Source organism: Protopterus annectens, chromosome 1.part2 (assembly GCF_019279795.1).
Source record: "Protopterus annectens isolate FY-2018-M chromosome 1.part2, PAN1.0, whole genome shotgun sequence".
NCBI classification, from domain to species: Eukaryota; Metazoa; Chordata; order Ceratodontiformes; family Protopteridae; genus Protopterus; species Protopterus annectens.
In genome coordinates, this window is record NC_056727.1 from 234,843,610 (window position 1) to 234,861,679 (window position 18,070).

Consider the following 18,070-nt stretch of genomic DNA (forward strand, 5'->3'; position numbering starts at 1 on the left):
GCTACACACTCTAGGGACCTAAACCTTGTCACCACAATAAACAGAACATGCCGGAGGGATAGATTCCTGTCCCAGAGACTTCCCATACTTTGGAATAAACTACCTATCTATATCAAACCAAGCTCCTCCTTAGCACTCTTCAAGAAAAATCTTGATGATTGGATGGGAAATAGGAAATTCACCCCGGGGATCACCTCTGTGGCTCTGCTCGACAGTGGCACAGGAAAATAATTTTCTTGGGTGGCAAAAGATAGGGACCCGTTTTGGCTGGGCTTGTACAGGCCCTAGGGCCAATAGCCTAGTACCTACCTATGAACCTATGAACCTATAATCATTATTAGCAAAGTAAAGAGCATCATTCTAGGTGATGGCAAAATACCTATCAATACACATGCATAGCAATCTCAATCATATCCTTCAGCATGTCCATCTGGGTAGAGTGTCTAAGGACACGATAAAAACAGCAAAATGTTTAAAACACCTTTTAATAATGATCATTAAATTTGTTACAACCTTAGATGTGAATAAGATGACTAATGGCCCAATAAAAGCAGATCTTCAACCAAATGCTGATTTTTACTATGTTAATAATGATTATTGAATTTTAAACCACTTTTGATATGAAAACAATCATAAATAGCCTCCTTAAAAATTTTCAGTTTCAGCATTGCACTATTTTTACTTTGTTTAAAATTTCCTAGCTTTCTGGTATACAGGAAGCTACTTCTTAGTGGCCCCCATTTTAAAACTGATTTCCTATTGGCAGATGCAATCTTTGTTATAAGGTCATGCCTTTTCAAAACTGAATACTTCTGGGACCAAGCATAATTTACCCACACCGATGCAAACCTCTACTTTTATTGTTTGAGATCCTAATAATTAGGGTCTATATTAGATCAGTGAACGCTTAAACAAGCGAACGCTGATTGATCGACCTTATTTTAGCGAATGTCCAAAATATCGAAGCAACAGAAACCCAAATTTTTTCTTAGGGAAAGAATTTAGTTGTCCATTTCTGTTGCTTCGGTATTTGCAGTGCTGTGGTGGAAAGTTACGGGTCGGATTCACAGTGTGCGATTATATGGATGTGAGTGTTAGGGTGGGTTAGGTGAGTTAGGGTTAGGGCTCAGGTTAGGTATGTGTGCGATTGCGTGGACCTGAAGGTTAGGGCAGGTTTAGGTGAATTAGGGTTAGGGAGCAGGTAAGGTGAGTGTGCGATAGTGACGGACCTTAGGGTTAGGGTTTGGGTTAAGGTAAGTGGATAGTTAGTGGTGTGTGCATAGTTTAGTGTAGGGTTAGGTGTCAGATTTTAGGTGTATGTGTGTGGATTTCTGTTTGTTTGGTATGCTTGTGTTGTGTGTATGTGTTTTGGATCAGCGATTTTTTCCCTAGGAAACAAATCGCTGATCTGACAGTTCGAGATTGTAAGCTTTTAATTACATAAGGTCGATCAATCAGCATTCGCTTTTTTAAGCGTTCGCTGATCTAATATAGACCCAATAATTAAGGATCATCTGTTAAGCATTTATACAAAATAGCTCTTATTCATCCTTGAATAAGGATCTGTTAAAACCTAAATATGAGTAAAGGGTATGACTGCATCCAGTAAATAAAACAAGGTCTGAAAGGTGGGCAGGGTAGCTCCCAACGTACACCAATCCTTTGAATAGTCTATTTGTCCTGGAACATGGACACCCAGATGACCAGGACAGATAGTTATCCTTTCAACCTGCACAATGGTACTTGATATTTGAACAACAAAGTAACACAGGCATAACTGCTTAACCTCATATGAGCTAAAATATGGATAATCAAAATGCTGCTGACAGTATGCATGTAGCTTGATTGATTACTAAGGTAGTGTAAGTTGTTTACAAAATGTTACAAATGTTATATTATCAGTGTGTATTTTATGACTTAGAAAATCTGGGTTAAGACCTATAATTTAATGAACACTACTGTATGTGCTTAACAGTTTGCAATTTACATTTCTTTAGTAACCCTTATGGAACCAGATATATGAACATTTGCTTGAAATGCGAGGCTATAACTTGATTTTGTTACAAAGCTCAGGATGCTGTAACTGGGATATGAGGACAAACGTCCAGAGCTCCACTGGAGTAAATGAGTTAATGAACACACATTAAAAACTGTTCTAGATTTGGTTTTCTCCTGTAGTTTTGGTCTTTTTTTTCAGTGTGTTAGCACTGAAGGTTGAGGCTGTAGGAAACATTTGAATCTGATCTATTGGCTTGGCTTCTAATGGTCTGTAAACTGATTGCCCAGTATTTATCTAAGAACCTTTAAACCTATGTGGCACAGAAAAGAGAACTGCTGGACTGATGCATAAATGGTAACTATTTAAAATGCTGGAACCTGCTAGAGTGAGTCCTGAAACACTGAGACCGAATGGCCAAAAAAGTAGATTTATATAAAATACGTTTGAGATGGCCATTTCCAGGAATATTCCCTTTTTCCTGGGGTATGTTGATCTCATAGCTGGTATATATAAGTTGGGGGGCCCACATTGGGTGGTGCAAGTTTATGGGAGAAGAGTAATGTTCAAAATTCGCTCTTGTGCTGTAGTTTTGGTCTTTTTTTCAGCATGTTGACACTCACCATTTAGAATGTTGACATTTCATTAGGGAGCCAGAATAAATGGGTCTATATTATGTGATCAAAGAATCTCTTCTTCGAACACATAATAATCGACACGTATACAGCGAACGCTGTAAACCGTGAACAGCCATATCCTTGACTTTTTTCCTCAGGAAAATATTCACCTGGCCGTAAAATAAAAAAAAAACAAACTTTAAAACACTAATTAAGTGGGAGGCTTCACCCCCCACTCCCCCCCGATGTGGGGGGCTTTGCCCCCCACACCCCCTTAACTAAATATACCAACTCTGAGATCGCTCCACATTAAAGAAAAGGGCAATTCCCAATAATGGCCAACTGAATTTTTTCCCAAGGAAAAAATTCAAGGATGTGGCCATTCCCAGTTTACATCGTTCTCTGTATACATGTCGATTATTATGTGTTTGAAGAAGAAATTCTTCGATCACATAATATAGACCCAGCATAAACACATGGAACAGAAAAAGAGCAATTTAGTGCATCTTTTATTTTATCACAAGCTGAAAACTTCTTCCATATTTGGAAGTCATTCTCTCCCTGTCACTTAAGAAACAAAAGTAGCTACTGGGGGAAGAAGGTGAGTGATCCTATGAAAAAGGGACATGACATAACAGGCATGCACTTCAGAAAAAAAAAAATCTGTCTAAGAATTCTTTCTGCATTCATAAAAAAACTAACTAACTAAACTACTAAATGCATTGCACGTAATCTCTACTAAATGATATCGACTCTAAACACAGGCCTGACACTTCATTCATTCTCATGGCTCAGATGCCACATTAAAATGCATGGACCTTTATACAGATTACAGTAAACTGAAAAAACACTGAAGCTGTACAAGATGCCAGACAAGAAAAAACACTGAAGCTGTAGAAGCTGCCAGACAAGAAAATTAAAAGAAGCTTCATGTGCTAATAGGATCTGTTGTAAATGCTATATGAAGAAAACGGAATGGCCCCTAAACATGTTTAGTCTACAGACCTCATTTTAAATATAACACAAACCATTTCATTAAATTTACCCATGCTGTTTAATACAGTTATTTCATACCAAACCAAACCACTGAAACAAGCTTGATGTTCTGTCCATGTTTGACTTTGCCATTAAATGCTAGTTGTTATTAATTGAAATATTATTAAATCCAGCACTCCGAGGCCACTGTTAAATCCTTTGTTACTTATATAGAATCTTTCTGAATCACCAGCATAATGCTTTTCTTTCATAAGAGGACTCTCTTTTTAAGTTAATCATTGTCAAACTCCATCGTTCTTTCATGCAGTCTAGTGAGCCACGGTTTCATTTATTGATTCTGGCTTAATTTTTTCATTGTTTCCTTAATTTCTCACAGTGTTTTGGTCTGGCTTCTGTATCACCCCACTTTCTCCCATTTTCAGTTTTTATTTTGTTTTGGTAGTCTCAGAACCATGTCATGGCCACCTGATGGTTTCTATCTTTACTGATCCTGTCAAACTTGTTCGAATTGGTGCCTCTATCCCCTGCCTTAGTGCAAGATAACCCGAACTGTGCCCACGATCTTGCTCACCTTTTCATTCTTTGATAACATATGGTATGATGGGGTCTTGCTATGGTTGCATATCTTCATTTCAGATGGCCCTTTATATAGATTTTTCTCATAATGGCCCATGAATCCTTTGTCCAGTGAGTATGTAGCTTTTTATGAAAAAAGTGAGACTGACATGTTTTTATTAATGAAACCCTTTTTGTTGTTCTCTGTGACATTTACTGCAGTATGATGTAGTAGTCCTCAAAAGTAGAAAGTCAGGTGTACCGTGTAACCTTTTGCTCATATTTTTTTCCTACGTGAACTGAGAATGTATTCTCATAAGAAAGGGATGCCTTTTATATCATTAATCTCTCTATTATCACCATGGAAGATCTGCACCATTCAGGCTTTCAAATTATTTATACTGGTTTCAGTCTGACTGTATCTGGTCCAGCACAAATAAAAATGTACATGTAAACATTTTGCCTCAGGGGAAAACTGATGAGTCTTCTTGCAATTCCAGATGTATGAATCTTCCCACAGCTGGTATCCTTGTGGAGGTATTTATGCTTTTAAGTTCACATCTTTCAGTATAGACAGCTAAATAATATATTCACAGTGGTGTTTAGGTTATAGATATATAGCTTTACATTGTGGTTTTCAGTTGAAATAAATGCCATGTCTATAAACCTGCTAAGATCCATCCCTCTATCCACAACCCTTTTTCACATTTTTGCTCATAGGGTCAGGGTGTCACATCAACAATAAAAATTATGTAGAGCCAGTGTTCACACTGCTAAGTGGCTAACTCTGCATCTTTTGTTCTTTCATGCCACACACATGCAATTTACTATGTCCAATCCACCTAATGAATTTCTTTGGAATGTGGGAGAAAACCAGAGCAATCAGAATACCCACATGAACACAGAGAAGACATGCAGACTCCATGCAGAAGGTATCCCAGCTGAAAATCAAACATCTTGCTGTAAGATGACAACACTAATTGCTGTGCCACTGTGCTGCCCTCCCCATGGCCAATTTAGTGTGTCCAAACCACCTACTGCTCGTCTTTAGAATGTGGGAGGAAGCTGGACTAATCACAGAAAAAACACATGAACACAAGGGAGCACATAAAAACTCTGCACAGAAGGTACCTCAGCTGTGAATCAAACCAGAAAACCTCTTACTGTGAGGCAAAAACACTAACTGCTACACCACAGCGCTACCCTGCTAAGATATTGTAATATAAGTTGTAAGGTCAGTCTGTAATTGTTTGTGTTCAGTCTGTAATGCAAATCTCTACTTTCATGGTTCTGTTGAGCCTTTTTGAAGTGAATATTTTTACTTTGATCAAATGAAAAACATCCAGTCACAAATGGCTCCAACCACTTGTTAAAAATAACGAAAAACTTTTATTAAAACTTAAAACTTGACTTAATAAGATAAGCAATTTCGTCTCTATGTTCTTTTTGTTAGAAAACACAACCAGTTATGAATTAAAAATGTATAAGCATTTGAATTATTAATAAAACTCAACAATATAAATGATATTAAGAATGAATGTGTGTACTTTTTAGCGTTTTAATGCTTTTAATTTCAGGGCATTCATAATATAAATAGTTTCATTCAAACCCAGCCAAAATCACGCATTTAAGTGGATTTGCCAGATTAATTCATGTTTCTCAAGTAACAAAGGCCATGTACATTCCCTTCTGTCCACATTAATGTTTTTTAATATAATAAATTTAAAATTATGCCCGTGGTTTTCATAACAATGTTTTTGTGAGGTCTCTTAAATGTTCCCTGATTTTATTTTTAAATCTTCGCTCCATTTTTTCGCACATAAAAATATGGACACAGGGAAGAGGGCACAATAAACCACTTTATCTGAGTTACAAGAAAACTTCCCATTATTTCTAATCCTAAAACCATTAATGCTTATTTCACTAACCTCTAAAATGTTGGAACAATATAATCAAGTTCCACATTTAAACATATAACATATCCTTTTTTTTTGTTATAGGCTCCCATATTCTCTAATATATTTTTTAGGTTATAACCCTTTTTATACACTATAAAAGTTTTTTTTCCCACATAGCTCCTTATGCCCTTAGCACTACACAGGATTCTCCAATTTTTAAATAAGATGTCTCTCACTACCCTATCTTTTTCAAATGTGGATACAAAAACACAATCAAATCAGTCCTTTTTAAATACTCCCTCATCATTTTGTCATTTTCTAAAATATTATTCAAAAAATAGGGAGTCGGTACATTGGACCCCTGGTATCCCAAGAAAATGTCACTATCCAGTCTACCACCCAAAATTGGGTAAAAATATCCATTCTTCCTTTTCTCTATTACTTCATTCATCAACTCACTCACTGATCCCTCTGGGTACTCTAGTTTTAAAAACATTACCTTTAAATTGAAACATTCTTCAAGAAAGGATTTCCAGAGACTGACCATATGGGCCACTCTCACAAACTGTCCCTTAATCATGGCCTGTTTCTGTTTGTATGCATGGCTACTATCAAAATGAAGAAAGCTATTAGAATAGATTTAATACACACATAATACACACATTAATACTTAATATAATTTATATTGTTGAGTTTTGTTAATAATTCAAATGCTTATACATTTTAATTCATAACTGGTTGTGTGTATTGTATTTTGCAAGAATCTCTTTCACTGAGTTCTATGTAAACTGGTTCATTCATTCATTTGATTGGCTGTTGCTGGGGTGTGTATTTGAATGGGATCTTTACATAGTGCACTTTAAATATGAAAGGCAAATGCACAAGGCTTGTTTTTATCTGATGAAGTTTCTAACAAAAAGAACATAGAGACGAAAGTGCTTATCTTATTGTCAGGTTTATTAAGTTTTAAGTTTTAATAAAAGTTTTTTGTTATTTTTAACTGGATGTTTTTTATCTGTCGCAAGTTTATTGTTTGGAGTTTTCCATGGTTTTGGAACTTTACTTTTATACCTATACCACCTTCCCACACATAATTTAGCATGCACCTGTTCTCTCTTTTTATCAGGCTGCCATATTCAGTAGACCTTCATCATAATTTAAAACTGATTTGGGTTCTTCTACTCCTAGCTTTAGTCAATGTATTAAATGTTTAAATTATTCATTCATTGCCATTTTCCTGTTTGGGAAGCAGTTTTTCCCTTTGATTCCCATCTGTCTCCCACCCCCACTAACTTTTTAATCCCTTAGGCCAGAATTGCTGTTGATAAAGGGAAGTGTGTTCAGTCCAACTACCTGACCAGTAGATACACAAAGAACTCCTCTTACTTTACTGTCTTTCATGATCCATGAAGCATGACATTCCTTTCTCATGTTCTTCTTCCTTTTCTGCTTCTTTGTGTCTGCACTGTAAGTGGAAATTGCTAACATCCTCCACAATGAGGAGTTCAGGATTTTATATGGCCAGCTCAAATGAACATGGTATATTCCATTTGCAGATATTTAGCAATTCTTATTTCATGAAACTTTACGCATGACCCTTACAATAACTATCAGTCTAGGGCTTTAAAATAAGATGGGACTAGTCTATAAGTTGATTTTGCCTCTACAGTTCTAGAAATTTTTTAACTAAATTGTTCATGGAGTTATTTAGTTATTCTTGAATATAATGCTCCTTTTTGTTTATATAGCAAAACTGAATTATATGGCCCAGCTAGTATACAGACCAGGTTTATGAATAAAATACTGTTCCTTAAGGGTCTTCCATATAGCAAAAGATTGAAAATAGTCCAAATCTCTATCACCAGTTGCTGTATTATAACCAAGAAATTTTGCTTAGCCTATAAAGCTTTTCATGATCAATTTCTACAAAGCTTGATCTTAATCTACCACTGGACTCAGCGTCACTTAGGCACTCTTTCACTTTTATAAGATCCCATTAAATAACACATTTTAGAGAATTTTGTTTGTCAATTAATATCCAAACTTTAGGACAACCTTCTCTTTAATGTTAAACTTGCTGACAATCTATTGGCTTTTTAAAACATTTCTGACAACTGGATTGGGTATAAAAAAGGAGTCTCTATTCCTTGATGGCCTTTAGATTTGAATGCAAGTAACACAAATACTGTGATACTATACTATACTTTATTATATTGTACTATACTACACCATGATATGTTTTTTAATGCTGATTAACATCTTGAAAAAACTGCCATTTAACTAAGATGATTAATTATATTAGTTGTGTCAAATGCTATCATGCACAGAGGTAGTAAAATATAAATTTGCATTCACACAATTCATCCAAAGAAATACTTGCATTCACTACCATACTCTGTGAATTATAGAACATCTTTCTTGACAGAGTCATTCCTTTGTACCCTGTGACAAAGAAGGTACTGCCAGCACAGCTAGCTGGAATTCTGTAAATAATTATATGTCATTTGTGAATATCAACATGATTCCTATAATATGTGTTACAAATGTATTAGAGCTGTATGCCATATAAGATGGTTTGTGCAGAAATGTGTGCTGAAGAAGTATTTTACTAAGTGCTGTTTGAAATGTATCCATGGTGTACTCCAGGGAGGAATGCTATGCAGCTGTAGAAAAGGAATGTCTAGCCATAATGTGGGCACTGCAGAAACTTCTGCCTTATCTGTATGGAAGGAAATTTACTGTAGTTACAGACCGCAATCCCTTAACATGGCTACATTGAGCCAGCCAGCAAAATGCCAAGTTACTAAGATGGAGCCTAAGGTTGCAGACATATGATATGACAGTGCAGCACTGCAAATGGGTTAGCAATGCCAATGCAGATGGGCTCTCAAGAACGGGAATGGAGTAATGTATTCCCAGATAGGGTCATCCCTCTCAAACAATATTTCTGAAGGGTCACTTGAAAAACTACCTTGAGTTTTCAAGGGGGGAAGAAATGTGACAAATGAGCTACTGCCAGCACAGCTAGCTGGAATTCTGTAAATAATTATATGTAATTTGTGAATATTAACATGATTCATTTAAGATGTTTGTGTTATAAATGTATTACAGCTGTATGTCATAGAAGATGGTTTGTACAGATGTGTGCTGAAGAGGTATTTTACAAAGTGCTGTTTGAAATGTTTCCACAGTGTACCCTAAGATGTTTGTGTTAAAAATGTATTAGAGCTGTATGTCATATAAGATGGTTTGTACAGACACGTGCTGAAGAGGTATTTTACAAAGTGCTGTTTAAAATGTATTCACAGTGTACCCTACTGGAATAGAACAGAAATGTAGGTACTTGCGTATTACTGCAACCAGATTGCAAATCTGTTACAACCAGGTTCCAAATCAGTCATAAATCTGCAGATTATGGGCAAAGGACTCATTGCCCTTAATGTCATGAATTTTGACTGATTAGTAACCTGGAAGCGACATTTCACACTTCTGTTATTCGTACCTGAGTCAACCTGAGTGCGATGTGAACCCAAAGGACTGGCTTGTTCTGACAGTCATTTGACAAAAAAAGCAGTAATGCAGTTTGTCAGTTTTACATCCTTCACATAGTATTTTGGCACCCAGGAATGCCATCCTTTTGTCTCTGTGTTAAGTGACAGCATACTGTTAAAAGTTTAACATTTTTACATGATGTTTTGTCCCACTTCTTGGATGGGTTAGGAAATGTCAACTTGTAAAACGTTACCAGGGAAGGGAATAGTCTGAAAATGTCATCCGTTTAAAGGAGTATGTTTATTGGGTGTCACTGTATCTGTTCTGTGCTTCCAATTCTCAGTAAAGCACCAAGAAACACAGTGGTAATCACTGAATGACTACATATTTTTTCAGTGTGTTTACATCCCGTCAAGTTGTTGTGCCATATGCTGCATTCTGTTAGCACAGTGGGGTCCATGGCGTTTAAAACTAAAAACCGTCGCTGACGGACATGAAGGTGGAAGAGGAATTTGGGTCTCACTACTGCTCCTTGGTGATCACACAATGTGACAGATTTCTGTTTAGTTTCTTTCCCACCCCTGCAAAAACAAAAAGACTCATTTGCCCATAACTTCAAGGATTCTGACACATGTGCGATCTGGTTGCGATAATACCCAAGTACCGGAATGTACATAATCTATTGTAACAGTTTAAATGTATATACTTTAACAAGGGAAACTGGAATACAAAAGGTTAACTTATAGAACTTCATAACAATAGTAAAAATTAAATTACTTTATGGATGTGCCATAAAAAAGATGTTATCTTTTAGTTTCAGTGCAGCAACCAGTGAGGCTATGTAGCATATAGATGTCCATGTAGGCAAGGTGAGGAACAAAAGGTTGGAAAGCCAGTAAGTGGGAATGACAGAATGCCAGCAGAAAGCTGTCTGGAGACAACAAGGGTACCAAACGAGCACAAGAGTATCCTATCTTAGTAGATTGGAAACAGGCCACTGCTAAGAGATACACAGCCTCTGACCTAACCAGTGTGAAGCCTGCAATGGTTAAAGAGGAGCACTACTTGCTTGGGTCATCTCCTCCAGTCAGAGTTTTAGGAGGGACCCCATTCCAAATACCTTTGTCTAGGGTTCACCTTGACTGGGAGAATGGAAAAGGAAGCAAGCAAATAGGTGCATTTGAGGATATCCCTTCAGATGTCCTGATAGGGAATGATTTTGATAATGCAGTACCTTGTATGCATGCAGTTACATGCAGTCAGGCTTGGAGACAAGCATGTGGGTCTGGTAGCTTGGGGGGGGACCCAGACAGACCACAGACTTGAAGCCAGAACTGGTGTAGTGGTACTTCAGACAGGCAGCTACCCTTTAGCATAGAGACTGAAGATGAGCCACAGCTGCTTGTGGGTACTGATGTTCCCTTGGAAAGATTGACTGCAAGGGCTGAGGTGAGTAGTACCCAGGCTGAGACACCGCTGTCAGAGAATACCAGACGTCCTGGAGAAGGGGAGCTAGGAAGGGTCACAAAGAGAGAGTTGAGACAGACTCAGGGCTCAGACCCTACATTACAAGGCTTGAGGGAGGTAGCCAGTGAGTCACCTGATTGTCAAGGAAAAGGGGAATCTGTATACTGGGACAAAGGGTTGCTGTATAGATAGTAGACCCCCCTGAGGGAGGGCTAGAGGGTGAGAGAATACAGCAGTTGGTAGTTCCCTGAGCCTACCATCTGGCACTACTAACCATACTCTGTGACATTCCCTTTGCAGGCCATATTGGCATAAAGCATATAAAGAGACATATTATGCAGAACTTTTATTGGCCTAGGATTTCCATGGATATAACACGGTACTTCAGGACCTGTGAGCAGTACCAAAAAGTAGGCAAGGCAGGAGACAAGGTCAAGGTTCCTTTAATGTGTTGCCTGTGATTGATGAGACATTTAAGAGGGTAGCAATGGATATTTGGATATTCTGGGGCATCTGACTACCCCAAGATCCATAGGGAAAATATATATCCTAGTGGTAGTAGATTATGTTACCATATACCCTGTTGAGGTGGCCTTATCCTCCATTGAGGCAGAAAGGGTGGCAAATGCTTTGTTAAAGATTTTCAGCAGGGTAGGTTTCCAAAAAGAAATACTGACTAGCAGAGGTGCCTATTTCATACCAGACCTACTGGCTTGTCTGTGGGAGTGTTGTGGGGGTGAAGCACCTAAAGACAGACTAATAGTCTTATTGAGAGGTTAAACTCTGCACTAAGACCATGCTACAGGTGTTTGCAGACCAGTTTAAGAGTGAGTGGGACAAATATTTGCCCCATCTGTTGTTTGCTTATAGAGAGGTGGCCCAGAGATCCACAGGTTTTTCTCCCTTTGAATTGCTGTATAGGCATAGGGTGAGGGGACCTCTAGATTTGATTTGTGATGAGTGGGAGGGTGGGTCTGAGCCCCACAAGGAGTCTGTTTTGGCATATATCCTAAGCCTCAGGACAAGGCTCAAGGAACTCACTGGCTTGGCCCAGGAGAACCTGGCAGAAGCCCAACAACAGAAAAAGGTCTGGTATGACAGGAATGTTCGAGGTAGAGAGTATGCAATGGGGCAACAGGTTATGGTTCTCAGTTCTGTCAGACACAACAAGTTTCAGGCAGCCTGGGAGGTACCCTTCAAAGTGATAAGAAGGTCAGTGATTTTAACTACATGGTAGAACTGCTAGGCAGGAGGCAGGGGCACAAACTGTACATGTGAACATGATGAAAGCTTACTATGATAGGGAGGTCCTGGTGCTAAGCATTTGCAGTGGATGGCAGGAAGAGTCTGAGAGGGATCTGGTGATTGATCACCTCAGTGAGGCTTGCACTGACACCTCAGTGGAAGGGGTAGCAATATCCCAGCAGCTATCTCCTAACCAGGTACAAGAAATCTGAGCAGTGTGGCAAGAATGTGGGCTCATGTTCACTGGAAAACCAGGGTGCACCATTTTTAATTGATGTTTTGTTTTCTTTCTTTCTTTCCCTTTTGCGTAGCAAGATATAGGTATTGAGCAATATATTATTCCATGTTTGCACAATTTAGTACTGCAAAAATAACATTTGAATTAAGGTGAACAATTAAAGATGTATTCTGCATTCAAGTAAAATGCTGTACTAGTTACAATATTACTACACTGATACAATTATGGAGCCCTCCTAACCAAAGTGAAAGTATAACTTTATCTGCTCACATATTCATTTCTTTACTAATAATTGTCAAAATAGCAAGTGTGGCCACACAAGTGGTACCAAGTTACCAGTATTATTAAAATGTCAGGAAGAAAGATCTTTCTGCTAAATCAGCTGTATGGTTTAATACAGACATCCCCGCTTTTATTTTACTTTTATTTTAAGTTAGCATACTGTGATTTTCAGATTATATAATAACGTATGCAGTATTATGCTTATGTTATATTTGTCTTGTACTGATCTAAATAAGTGATTAGGTCCAGTACTTTAAACTAATTTATAAATAAATGCATACTTAAACTATAAGACTGCATGAATTCTCAGAAATGCAGAATATATTTTCAGCAGAATCTGAAGTACAAAGGTTGAATAAGATGCCTCCTCTCTCTTTTTATACTGTAGCCTTTCTGCTTTTTGTTTGAAACATTTGGATATTGTCAGTCATAGTGATGGAAAACAACCTTTGATCCTGCAGCCAAAACCTGAAGTAATGATCTTAGTGTTTTCTTCAGTGCTGGTCATCTGTGATGTGGTGATTACAAAATGATAAGCCTGGACTAAAACAGGGCACTAAATAATAGCTTCTTAAACAGTTGCCGAGTGAAGACTAACATCTTATATTTTAAATAAACGCTTTTACTGTAAAAATGTACTGCTTATAAAGGGGCTATGCTTTTTTTCTTTTGTAAGACAGTGTCTGTGTGTTTTCCATCCTGGCTTCTGTCGGAAACATACCTGCTTTTCATCATTTTCTTTTTCTACTGATTAGTGTCACCTCACATGCTTAGAGTGTCTGCCTGACTGCTTAGAGTGTGAACACATTCCTCAGACTGCTGATTTGCTCATTTCACACCAATGTCAAAATTACTTATTAAATTCAGCACCTCCTGATACTCTATGGCTGATGTGTTGCTGTCCAAACACTAACTGACAATAAGAATATGCAGCTGGTGAACCTGGCAAACTCATTTACTCTGATAAAAATGTCACAGCAATATGCTTTCAATCACTGCGCTTTTCATCATTATTAATTGCCAGTTATAGACCTTTTTTCCCTGCTCTTAATATCATGGTGTAAGAGTAGTGCCCCTGCTAGCTTGATTAAGAATTAAAAACTGTGGAAATCCATTTCAGTGGTGGCATTATTTCATCAAGGCATGGATTTTGTTCTTAATTAGCCAGCAAGCCACAAGGGATGCTTCAGAGTCATGGGTGTGAAACATGCCTCAAGCAGGAAGAGATCAATCCGAGAAAAACTGGTGACTGGGGAATAATTGGTAGGCCCCGTGAGTGTGGGTTGGTTTTAACAATGACAATATGTTCTGCTATAATTTTAGAGTGTACTTCATTCTGCTTTGCTATACCATATTTCAATGTGGAAAAAAGGAACATTAAACATAACTATGTACCTGACCGACCTAGGTTTAGACTGTCAGGCATTATCAGTAAATTGTATCGCTGTCAGGGGAAAATGAAGCTGAAGTAGTTATTATCCAAACACAACAGCTTGGTTCATTTCTGCCGTACATTGAGTCAAGCTGATCCAATGAGCTAATTAAACCAAGATTTGAAGTGTGTTATAAGAAACCTGAAAAATTTGTGCTGATCCATGGGTAGTGGTGCCTTCTAGAACTACAAAAGGGGCAAGAAACCACTAGTAATTTATTTTGTTTTATCAGAAGACATAGAGCAACAAGCAGTAGTCAGTAGTGGAAATGAATCATCATACACTGACAAGTCTGGGGTCACTTATGCAGTCGATCAAATATTGTTAACACAGTGGACTGCAATGGCAATACCCTACCAATAATGCTTAACGGGGGATATATCATCAACGTACTTCAAAGCAGCACTTTTTGTGATTACATTTTATTACCTAGTATTAATATACAGCTTAATAGAGAACATGTTGTCAGCTTTACTTCAAAACAGCACTTACTGTGATTATATTGTTTGACATTATATTGCTATCTTGGAAAAAAAGAGTGACTAGTATATTTTACAATATTGCCTGATACATGTAATATGTGGGAACCCTGTTAAAGTTGTCTCAGTATCTTCACCGTTCTTAAACGCCACAATCAAATAGCATTTGTTCTGTGATTTTGAATGAAATGCTTTGCTTTTACACACACACACACACACACACACACACACACACACACACACACACACACACACACACATAGATATAGTGTGTGTGTGTGTGTGTGTGTAATTGCTGTGAGTGTTGCAGCCAAGATTTTGTGAAAACGTTCAAAATAAATGTATAAAGTACATCTTTCCTCATGTTTCAAAGTCTTTGTTTCCTTTTATTCACTGATCTGTCATTTGTTTTCATTTTCCTTAATTACTTTATGCATTGTTTTATGCTTATGTTCTGTGTTGGCTGGTTTTATATTGGATTTTATTTCTGTTGTCCTCCAATATTCAGAGTAATCACAACATTTGTCTAACTGTACCTATATCTTTAGCAATCCTAGCTTAGAATCAGGTTCATAGTGCTGCATTTCAATGCAACATCTTTACTCAGTGGACACTGATGGCTTCTTCTGAAGTTAGCTGTTACCTGAGCTATAACTATGTATTGTGTACTAATAAAAAATAAAAATATTTGTTAAGATATTCATGACTTTGAAATTCTAAATTTTTCAGTTAGGCACAGTGTGATGAAACTAAGCTCTTTAAAAATATCCTTTTGGTTACAGTAAAGTAACTTTGTCCTATATGAACATGTTGAAAGCTAGTTTAGTTATTTACTAGAGTTGGTGGTGTTATGTTGGGATACTCCTACTCCTTCTGCAGAACTTCCACTAATAGTGAAACGTACTATATATATTTCACTGCCACGTGAAGGAAGTTGCAAGTAGAAGACAATAAACCATGCTAACGCTGTAATGTACTACGTTAACATGGTAATACACGACAATACAGTGAACATGGGAACATGGCAGTCCTCAGATACTATCTTTATTTGTTTACCATAAATGCCCTTTCCCAAGTAGCCTTTTTAATTTTATTTTTACTCTGTCTCCTACTGTCTGCCACATTCCAAAGCCTCTCCTTAATTACCGTACCCCCGACTCACCTTATTTAGTCAACTGGATTTTTCCTGGACTGGAGCCCTATTGAGTGAACAGAAGATTTCAGAATCCTGAAAGAATGAACATAGAAAAGAGAGGTCCATAATAGCATAGCATGGCACCATCTGGGCAGTAGATAGGTTTAATGTTTCCCCCCACCTCTTCTTTAACCACCAAGCCCTCCATATGTCATACAGTAAATTCAGGATGGCTTGCACATATGTACTTCCACGTGTACAAGCCACTGTGGAAATCCAGCCTGTACTGTTCTTGTCATGTGACTTCCTAGGTCAGAAATATGGCCTGCACCTGAGACTATTGGTTGTTGTTTGTCTTTTCAGCTTTTCCCGGTTAGGGGTCGCCACAGCAGAACTCCGGTCTGCTAATGATTGGCAGTTGATTTTTTTGGTGCCGAGTTGCCAGCCCAACGCCCAACCTTCAGTGAAGGCACACCCATTCACGTATGTCTTTCGGAGGCCACTCGACCACGGGGAGGACATGCAGACTCCACACAGAAGGCACTCCCCACACACTAGCTGAGAATCGAACAGCAGAACCTCTTGCTGTGGGGCAACAACACAACCGCTGTACCACCGCGGCTTAAGTCTAAAAAAAACCACCTCTCAATCAATGTGAAGGTTAACCAGGAAGTGTCCTGTGACACCCCTCCCCCCACACACATTAGTTCTCTGCCCCTGTTTTTTTTAATTTTTTATTTTATTTTATCAATTTGTTAATAACAATAGCCCACTGGACACAAATATCCCTTTTTTTAAGGGCAACCTCTGACCCCTGTCTGGTTAAGTGACTTGCTCAGAGTTATACACTAGCAAACTGAGATGGAAGGAATCAAAAGCTGTACACTTAATCACAGGAAGCAGCTTTTGAAAAAGGATGTTTTCTGTCTTTCATAGATTCATAGGTTGTTAGTAGCCTAGCAACCAGTAGGGCCCTTACAAGCCTAACCACACACTCCAAATCATTTGGGTCCCAGAACTGGTGAGCGAGGTTTTGAAAGAAAGAAAAGAAAAGGTAGTTTTAAACCAATATTGGGTGATGGGTGGAAGGATGGTGATGAATCAAAGGTGTCTCTTAAGCCCTTGGAGGATAAGGAGGGTTGTGCAAGTCACTATAGTGGGGCATATGTTATGTACTACAATGGAGATGCCAAAAATATTAAGGAAATTATTAGTACTAATTGGAATAAATTTATTGGGTTTTCTGATTTGGAAAAAAATTAATAAGGATCCACTTAAATTTGTTTTTAAGAAGGGACAGAATATTAAAGAGTTGCTGGAGCAGAAATCAGTAAGAAAAAAGGAGAGAAGAATGTTGGTTCTTTTAAATTTATTTTATTTTATTTATTTTACATTTGTTTACCGGGGAGGTCCAACTAGACAAAGCTGTCCGTTTTCAGCAGATGTCCGGGGAGAAAAGCTTCAGAAACAATTGCTAACATATTATACATAAGATATTTACATGAGCATTTTGGTTTACATTTACAGTTATAAAATATAGCAGATAATAACATATGATTGCATAAGATATTTACATAACCATAGTGGTTTAGACATACAGTTAAAAGTATAGCAGGTAGTAACATATGATTGTTGTTCATTCAGTATGTTTAGTACAGATAATCATGAAAATGTAATGAAGATAACAAAATAAAGGAAAACTAAAAATACTAGCCAGTTTATCAAAGGAGGAGAATATAGACACGTTCATATACAGTTCATTGACATTTTAAGGGAAAGCTTTTCAACTTAGTCTAGAGGAGAGTTAGTGGATATAGATGGGACAGTGGGGAGTAGGTGGCAGTGAGTTGGTAAGTAATGTGTGATAATAAATATAGTGCACCTGTGGGAGTTTTAAAAAAGAGGTTGGATAGTGGGTAGGGGAAAGCTATTTGAATATGTCAGCCAGGTGCTAGGCAGTTGCATATCCGGGAATTGTTTAGGTGGGAAATAAGCTGTTTTTTAAAGAAGGTTTTGTTAGGTTGTACCCTGATTTGTAGTGGTATGGAGTTCCAAGTCTTGGCAATGTTGCTAGAATACAGGGAGTCATCAGAGCTGTAATGGCTTTTGGAGATTGCGATTAGTGCCTTGTAAGTGGATCTAAGTTCTTGGTTATTGGAGTAAAGGGTGATCAAGTCTTGTAAGGATGGAGTTTTGTCAGGTTGGTACAGTATTTGGTGACCTAGAAGAAGTTGGTT